The sequence below is a fragment of the Desmodus rotundus genome, chromosome 13 (assembly GCF_022682495.2).
Source record: "Desmodus rotundus isolate HL8 chromosome 13, HLdesRot8A.1, whole genome shotgun sequence".
Classification (NCBI taxonomy): Eukaryota; Metazoa; Chordata; class Mammalia; order Chiroptera; family Phyllostomidae; genus Desmodus; species Desmodus rotundus.
Genome location: NC_071399.1, coordinates 72,684,232 through 72,694,301, shown reverse-complemented (window position 1 = coordinate 72,694,301; position 10,070 = coordinate 72,684,232). Strand labels below are relative to the sequence as shown.

Sequence of the window (10,070 nt, the reverse complement as noted above, 5' to 3'; positions counted from 1 at the left end):
TTTGCAGAGGTTTTGGGTAAAAATAGTAACAGATACATAATTTATGATTATTATGAACCAATATTATAGCAAGATTATATATCTTAATAACATGAAAATTACCTCTATTTGATACAGCTATTTGGTAATAGAAAACATTAAAAGAGGGAAACATGGAATAAAAATAAATGCTAAATAAATGTCAAGATATTGAAAGATAATCCCACAAATATGTAAAATTCATATATTTCTCATTTTTTCAGGGGACAGCATGAACGCAGTCCCCCACTACCACAATTATGTAGTCCAGTTGCCCACGTTTGGGGAAATCGCAGGGGTCAGCACATCCGGAGTGCAATGGATAAGCCTCGCCCTGGGAAAGCCACCTTCGTTATCATGGTATCTCCCCTGACAGGTAAGGATGTGTAAATATTTTAAAGGTGTTTTTCCTAATGAAAGTTTAAAACATAAAAAGCATTTCAGCTCTGTTCAATAATCTTGATTTTTATTTTGTAACAAATATTCCATTTTGTAGAAAAATTCCTTTCACTTTATGGCAGTCGGTAGCCTAAGTCCAAAAAAATCTGCAATAATGAAAATATTTCACTCATTTGCCCCGAATTTCCTTCTGCCATTGAAACTTCTATTGCTTTGCTGATTCAGATTTTAGATCAGTTACTAATTCTTCTTAGTATTCTACAACATTCTAATCTTCTTCTCCCTGCATTTCTCTGTGAAAGTGTTTACAAACCCCAGTAGTCTACGGAGTATTTTCAAACGTTGGAAAAGGCCAGCTGACATTATTGGGTAGAATTATAGTAACACAACATTCTGATATCCTAACACAATTAACAACACTACACAGAATTACGTGTGGAAATTGCCAATTTAAGAACTTATTTTGCTTCCAGAACTTGTTATTTCTTGGAACTACTCTCTAAGGATTTGTATAAAGTATACTATGCATATAAATGTATTAATATTTATTTTATTTGCGATAATCATGCACTCTTAGCAACAGATGGGGCACAAACACTTAGAACATGGCAACAGCCACTATTAGATCTTAACTGCCTCCCTCCTCTCTGCTCATGTCCTAGTTCTGGAAATGCCAGTCTTATTCTTTGACTCTGTACATCAGCGATTTTTGCTCTTGCTTCCAACTTGAGATCAGTCTACTTCCTCAAACTACTAACATCTCTGTGGTGACTATTAAGCTTTAATTCTGGCAGGGAAATTGTAATTCTTTTTCTTGCTTTCCCAACTGATTTTTCTCTGGGCTCAGAAAAACATAAATTTTCCAGAAAATGCTGGAAAACATTTCCCTTGTGGAAACACTATTCTACGCATAACACTTCATTTTTTCTGTCTGGGGTACCTCCAAACATTGAGGTCCTCAGAATTCCATGGAGTAGTTTGGCTCATCCATAACCCTTTGCAGATAATTAAGTTTAAATGTTCTCTGTTCTTCTAAATTGGTTATTTTCCTTTTGCTTCTCATCTCCCCACATTTCACTGAATCTCTTGTCTGCTATTTTCCCTTTTCTTGTTATTTCTGTTCTTGTGGATTAATATCTTTACACAAATAACAGTGATATTTGGGGGCTTGAAAGGAGATAAATGAGACACATGAATCTACCATTTTTACTTATGCCCTTCCTGTCCCTTGGTGCCTAACTTGCCTAACCACAGCTGATAAGGGGAAACTTTACGTATTGCACAACTCTAGCCTATTCCTAACAAGTCCACTTAAAGGACGAATACTGGATTCTAGACTCGAGCTGTGTCTGTCATATTCTTTCATCTAAATACTTAAAGTTGGTATTAAGTAAAAAATATTAGGCAATGGTAATCACCAAGGTGGAAATAACTGAACCCACTTTTTCCATTTTTTATTCATTACCCAGTTAATGAGCACCTATTAGGCACCCAGTTTTGTGTAAATACTATGTTACGAAATAAGTAACTCACAGTCCCTGTCATGCAGGCACAGTCTAGTGCAGGGCAGCGAGTTTCAACCTTTCTCACCTCATGGCACACATAAACTAATTACTAAAATTCTCCACCACCCCAACCAATTTATATTTTTGCCAATCTGACAAAAAATAGGTATAATTTTGATTTATTCACACCAGAAAGCTATTGTTGTGTTGGCTCTTGCCATTTTTTTGTTTGACCATCTAAGGAAAAAGAGGTCAGTTTCCCTAACTAAACAGTCAGTTAGTGCATATTTAAAAACTTCTTGCCACCCTGTTTGAAAATTGCTGTCTAGGGGATAGAAAAGTCAACAAATAATTAGCCCATCACACTTAACAAAGATATGTCAGCTACATGTTTGTAATGCAGAGAAAGAAGTGCTTGTCTTCCAGAGAGAATCAAAGAAGGCTTCATAAAAGGCCAGAACACTGCGCTGCAGCAGGTAAGATGGAGGTGGGCCCTAGAGAAACAAACAAACAAACCTAGACAGAGAAAAGACTACACGTAATATCTAGATGTGAAAGAAAAAGAACATGTTCAAGATGAGCAAGAAGTACCACAAGGTTTGAAGGTTTGAGAATAAGGTGTTTGGGTGGCCGGAGGCATGTTCCAAAGTTAACAGTGCAGGCTGGAAAATATCATAAAGAAGTCTGGCGTTTTTCCCGGGGCTATCGGAATTTGGGGACATGAAGGTGATGTGATTATATTTACATTTTTATGACCTTAGTGGCGTTGGGGTTTTTGAGAGTAGCTGAGAGAGGGGGCAGTTTGAACATTCTGTAACAGCTCTCACATTAATTTGGGGGAGACGGCACTAACTCAGAAGTTACAGGACTTTTTTCTTTCATTTTTTCATTCAGTGGAGATATTAGAAAAGTGAGTGGAGGCGTCACATTCTCCAGGAAGCCTCCCTTGTCCACCCCACCAGTCTGTGCGGGGTCCCTCTCTTTTGTTTCATAGCAACCTTACTTATAATCATTACCTCTTATCGGAATTCCATAATTAGCTTTTAGGCACATTGGAAGCAATGATAATCTAAATCTTAGTATTCATAGCTGTATACAGGATGGGGCAAAAGCAGGTATACAGTTGTTCATATGGAAAATAATACAATAATTAATAAATAAGAATATAAGAATAAACTCTGTTTCATGTACGCACTATAAGCCTACTGTACTTATTAGGGTGGCCAAAAAGTCCATATGTTTTTTTACATAAAATAAAAGACACATTTTTCATTTTCACCAATAACTTGATTTGGATATTTTTGAGTAGGTCGGCTATCTCCCACTATCGTCTTCCAGTGGATAGAGGCCAGGGGGGCTGCTAAACATCTCCCAATGCATAAGACAGCCCCACAGCAAAGACCAAAATGTCAATAGTACCCAGAAATTTCGCAAACCACTTTTGACATGTTCGATCAGTCACAGCACCTTCTCCACACACTGCACAAATCTTTTTTTTTGCATTTTAGTTGAGTTTTTGCCTTTCTTGAAATAATAAAATATAATATGCCAAAAATGTTGCATATCTTCTTCCATCTTCAATATTAAAATGCCTACACAAAAATTCTCCAATTTTGATGTTTTTTAATGCATCCTGCTATGGTAGCTGTTGCAACACAATCTAACAAGACTGTTTCAAATGAAGTTAAAGACAACTAAGCACTAGTAGTACCATCACACGGAAAAAACTAATGAACTTTTTGGTCAACCTGATAGAACTTAGCAAGACTCTATGGGCACCCAGTAAGTATTTACTGAACGAATGGTAAAGGAAAGATAATCATCTGAGAGTCCTCAAGCAGATCCTGTACTCTCACAGCTGCTAGGAAATGGGAAATTAACTTAGGTCTCCACAGCGTAAAGACCAAAGCATCTCAAGAATGGTGGCCAGACCAGCAGCAGCTATATCAGCTGGGAACCAGTTAAAAATGCACATTCATGGAACCCACCCCAGACCTACTGAATCAAAAATTATGGGAGCAGGGCTCCAAAACTTCGTGTTTTAACAAGCTCTCCTTATTCTGATACAAGTTATTCTGGTATCTGAAGGTTATTCTGATGCAAGCTACACTGTGAGAACCAACCGCTGATATAAACCATTTCAAAAGTAACTTAGGCCTTTGCTAAGAGATCATGTGCCCTAATTTCTTTTACTGTGCTTGACATCCTGTTACGGTATACTGTAGCCCCAAATCTCTATGCAAGTTTCTATAGGCCAAGGATGGTACGAAATAAAGACTTCATTGTAGTTGTTCTGAGTAGAAAACTCAATATTCATCTGGTTATAAAAGATCTACATGTTTATTAACTTCATTTCATTAATAAGTACTCCTTCCATGAGACCAACTCCATGACTCTCTTAGGAAATGAAATTAACCAACACCACTCCTTAAAGGTACAGTTCAGACTTTCCTTGAGATGTGTCAAATCAGACCAGTTTGTCACACTGGCTTTCTATGAACAAGCTTCTTTTTATCAATCCTCTAATAAATGAAAATGTGGCAATTGTACTGGAATCAGTAATATTTTATCAAAATTAAAACTTAGATTTTATTCTTACTTCTTTTGATAACTGCCTGAACTCCAACTCAAGTGCAGTAGTGAGCTCTGTGTCAGCCAGTTCTAATCTCAGCCTGAGTTAAGGTTGCCAAGATGGTCACATTTTGAATGGAATAATTGCCAAGATGGTCACAGTTTTCTGAGTAAGCCCAATAAAAATGATAATGCTGGAAACACGTTATTCTCATGTAAGCAAAGAATGAGAAGGAAAGTCTTTCTAAGAAGGCTTAGACACTCAGCAAATTATTTTGTTCATTTTTTACATTCTGAGCATTGTAATCATTTCTTGTTCCGCTGTATCCTTCCTCACAGTGAATATACATTACACAGCTCCTGCATGCTGATTTTCACTTCATGAATCTATAAACCCTATAATTCTTGCCCCAAACCTAGCAGTTTAACCTGTCTTTGGAGAAATGATTTAATAACAGAGACATGTAATGAGAACTCTTATTGCTAAAATGTCACTGTATTTACAAAATATACTACAGGGCACTTCTAATGTGCTACAAAGTGCTGTCATAAATCATTTAGCCTAGGCTCCACTTTAAAAAAATACATTAATGAAGTAGTTCAGTATCCTTGACTTTAAAACATCTATTTTTTTCTAATGTGAAATATTGTGAGTGCTCTCAGTGACCATTGCTTCATGTCTTTTCTACATTTGATACTCTCTTTTTAATAGCTTTTACCAAGCATTAATTTGGACATAGCCTACTGTACACTTTTACTGTATTTATGGATAATAATAGATTTGTGGGAGTTAAGGAGATAAAGATAGGAAGCAACTATTCATTGAATAAATACTAATTATGTTCATAATAATAATACTTCCATTGATCATTATCTATGATACTATGTGACAGGAACGTACCTCATCTTACATGGCTGATGTGGATAGGTGCTAAGTAGATATTTAACACTCACAAGAAACTGGTGAGGTAGGCATTATGGTCTTCATTTTGAAGGGCAGGAAACTAAGGCATAAATAAGGTAAGTGCCTTAACCCAGGCATCAAGGCTAATTGGTGACTAAGAAAAGATTTGAACTCTAGTGTCTTTGATTCTAAAAGCCATGTCTATTCTAGTATGCTGTGGAGCTTCTCACTCAAGCCTTGAGTACATAGAGTGATGAGTTTAATTTTGCCCTCTGAATAAAAGGGGGGATGATTAAATAGCCACTTGAGTCAGTGACAAGAAGATATCTTTCCAGCAAATGCAAATTTCCATTCAGATGATTTTCAAATCAGATGATCAATTTAATAATGATTTAAAAACTTCCCTAACCAAAGCACGTGGGGAGCCCAAAATTCTCTCTCGCAGTGGAAGTGTCTGTGAAGGTTCGTGCAGTGGGGCACTCACGAAGCTCTATGCCAGCATCCCTCAGTGGAGCAGAACTGCATTCTTAGCTCATGTGCAATTAACTGATAAATTAATGTCCAGAAGCCTGTAAATTCCAGAATCTGAATGGAACAATTAAGCTTTTCAGACATCAAAGGGATGGGTCTGCTTTTTTATTTTAGTAATTTTTATTAATAATTTCCACCTCAGATTAGTTTCCCCACTGAATCAATGGTTCACCAAAGAAGCCAGATTTACAAAGTTAGCAGCAGAGGGACACTGTTTCTCCCATATTTAAAAGTTACAAAATAATGCAAAAATATGAAAAATTACATAGGTCATTATATAGCACTAATATAGCCACTAATTTAAAATATTCAGCTCATGTTAAAATTTATACTACTTAATATACGACTTTATTAAGTGGCTTTATCAAAGTATAATTTATATAGAGGTGAATTAATCAATTTTATGTATAAATTTAGATGTTTCAGCAAATACATACTGCTGTGTAATTACTACTACGATCATAACATAGGACACTCCCATCACCCTCAAAAATGTTCCCTCACTCCTCTTGGCAGCCAGTTCCCTCCCACCCCCTAGCTCTTAGCAACCACTCATCTGCCTTAAATGAAAGGGCAAATCACACACTGAAGAAAATATTTGCAAATATGTGTATCTGATAAAGAATTTGTACCTAAAATACATAAAGAACTCTCATTACTCAATAAAACACCACAATTGGGGGTGGGGATTAGAATGGGCAAAATATTTGAATAAACACTTTCTCAAAGAAGATACACAAAAAGGAAATGAAAAAAAGACTCAACATCACTAGTATTAGACAAATGCCTGTTAAACCCATAATAAGATACCACTTCATACATTCTACTAGTGATGGAATGGCTAAATTAAAAAGTCTGACAATACCAAGTGCTGTGTAAAATAGAGCAACTGTAACAGGCAATATAGTAGGAAGGTAGAATTTGGCAGTCACTTCAAAAATACAGATAAATAAGCTTATCTGTATTTTTATAAAGTTAAACTGATTATAAAACCCAGCACCTACTCCTGACAAAAGACTAAACACACACCCACACATGTACTTGTACTCTAGAGCTGATAGCATTTTTTTTCAAATTTCTTTATTAAAAAAATAAATATATACTGTAGATGCAAATAAAAGCAATTCTCCTATATGTTGTTTCCTTTTTCAGAGGTAACCACTGTTCCATAGTTGGTGTAGTCCACTATTTTTTAAAATATATATTTATTGATTCAAGAGAGAGAGAAAGGGATAGAGAATGGAACATCAATGTGAGAAACATCGATCAGTTGCCTCCCATATGCATCTCACTGGAGATAGAACCTGCAACCTAGGTATGTGACCTCACTGGGAATCGAACCCATGACCTTTTGGTGCATGGAACAATGCTCCAACCAACTGAGCCACCCAGCCAGGGCTGTTCCACTCTTGTACAGGAGTGTATTCTATTCTGCAAGTGCATGTTTCCATGAAAAAAATGAGAGTTTTTGTGTGTGTGTGTTTTTAGAAAATATATCTAAATCATATAAGTTTAGGTATAATCTTTTGAAGTTTGCTTTATTCATGCAATAGTATTATTTTTAGATTTGCCTATATTTATAATGTAACTCTAGCTCACTATACTTACTATGATATAGTATTTCATTGCATAAATATATTACCAAATTTTCTGTCAATGGACCTTTAGATTGTTGAAAAATTCTTTGCTAATATAAACAATGCTTCAATGTGCTGGCACTGAATTCATTATGTTTTCTTGTCCACATGTGTCTCTTGCGTATGCCTGGAAAGGGCACTGTAGGTCAAGAATGTGCACATATTCAAAGCTACTCAGTTTCACCACATTTCTCACCACTGTGGTTGTGCTGGGCATTTTCCACCTGCCCTTGTTGACACTATCCATCTTCTTCACACTGTCTGTGACCCAGGACACTAACCTGTATGACTTGTACAAACTTGGCTCCCATGACCTTATGCTTCTATTGGGTTTGTCCAATGGAAGTACTAGCAGGAGCGTAGAAAGTAGAACTTTGTGGGAAGTAAGCACCTCCCATGGTTAGGGATTATTGATCTCTCTCTGCATTCTTCTATGAAGGTCACAACTGGGTGCTTCTTTCTTAAAAGGACAGCTCTTCAGCTGTTTTTGGTCATCACCCTTCAGGCTTAGGGCAGTAACTGCCTTCTACTGTTACTAACGCCATAGTGCCTCACCATCCCTTGTCAATTTCTCTTAACTCTTACTCTCAGCTTTGTAAATGTTCCCTCATTTACCTCTCTTCCGTGACTTTTTTTAAGTGTGCCATCTCTTTCCTGCTGGGACCTGACCAATACAATGGCTTTCCAATTTATGTATCCACACATGGAGAATTCCTGTTTCAGTTTTGCCAACACTTGATATTAACAGATTTCTTCATTTTTACCAACTAGAATAGTGGAAAATGAAAACCTATGATGATCTTGATTTAAATTCCCTGACTTGTAGAAGTAAATCATCTTTTCACATTTACATTGGCTATTTAGATTTTTTCCTCAGGGAGTTGTCTTTTCATTTTCATATCTTTTTGATCAGTAGGGATGATGTGTATGTCTTGAAAACTAATGTTGTGTTAATTTATGGTTGTTGGAAATATCTTCTCAGTTTATAGTTTTAAAAAAACACATGTATTTTTTAGTAAAGAATTTTTTTAAATGAATTATAACTCATCAATATTGGTTTTATGATTTTTGGCTTGCTTAAGAAATTTTTCCTGCTTTTGTATTATTAAATTATCTTCCTGCTTCTCTTTCTAAATTAAAAAGATTTTCCTCATGTATTTAGTGCATCTGGAGTTTATTTTTGTTTATAGTACTTTGATAAAATATTATCTTCCACATGATATATATAGTCAATTGTCCTAACATTTTTCAATGAATAGCCTATTCATTCTTCATTGAATTGTAATGACACATTTGTCATTGAATAAAGTTCTTATGTGCATTAGTCTGTTTTTATGTTTCATATCTTGTTTTACTTTAATATTTGTCTGATGCTTCACCAATATCAATAAAAATAAATCATTCTTGCAGTATAGATTTTTCATGGCAGGCATTCTCCTACTTTATTTTTCCTTAAATTGTTTTGATCACTTTTGGCCATTCATTTTTCAATGTGATGTGACTATTGCAATAAGCTGCCTACATTCTCCAAAACTAAGAATCTTTTTAGAATTTTGATTAGAAGTACATTAAATCTTTAGATTAAATCCAGTAAAACTGACTACTCTATAGTAAGGACTCTTGCCGTCCCTGATTAATGTGTTTCTATGTTTGTGTGTCTGTATGCATATCTCTCATTTACCTCTCAAGTTTAAATATCTTTTCCATAAAAATTATGCATGTGCTTTGTTAGACTTATTTCTGAGTACCTTAGATGTTTTTGTTACATTTTATGATGAAATCATTACATTGTTTAATTGATTGCTGCTGGTACATAGGAATGCTAATTGATTGCTAGTTTGAGATTTAATTCAGCAAACTTTCTGAACACTATTATTAGTAGTGACTCAAATATTTTCTTAGATTGTTTTTATATATAGATAATATCATTTGAAACAAATATTTTATTTCATGCTTTTCAATTCTTATACTTCCACTTTTATTTCTTTCTTATTTATATATTTTTATCTTATTGCACAAACTGTCTGTAATAAAAGTTGAATAGTAGAAGTAAAGGTATCTTATGTTAGCCCTGACTATAAAGAAACTGCTTCTATGTCTTACCATTAGTTATGAAATTTCTTATAATATAATGGCAGATACTTTTTATAAGGTTGAGGAAGTTATTTTCTTTCACAGGCTACTAAGAATTTGTATCTTGAATTGAGAATGAAATTTTTATATACTTTTTCTACATCTATTTCATTTATCATTGTATTTCTTTTTTACTAAGTTAATATCTTACTAATGAATAATATTATAGAGATTAAACTATTGTTTCTTTCATTTGGAAAATGTTTCAGTTGTTATATTTAATGTGCTAATATTTTATTATTTTGTATATATGATCATAAAATACTAAAAATATGGTCCACAATTTCCCTTTTTTATATTGCCCTACCCATATTTGGTAGTGTATACTTTTGAATGAGGGTGTGGAGTATAGAAGTTTCTTACATGATTTTA

The 10,070-nt window shown here is 34.8% G+C and overlaps 1 non-coding gene across 1 annotated transcript; it reads right to left on the bottom strand.

Moving 5' to 3' along the window:
* Positions 1-239: 239 nt before the first annotated feature.
* LOC112313804 (U1 spliceosomal RNA) lies at positions 240-402 on the bottom strand. The gene has a single exon (XR_002975735.1). It is a non-coding gene; the product is annotated as a U1 spliceosomal RNA (small nuclear RNA).
* Positions 403-10,070: the final 9,668 nt, after the last annotated feature.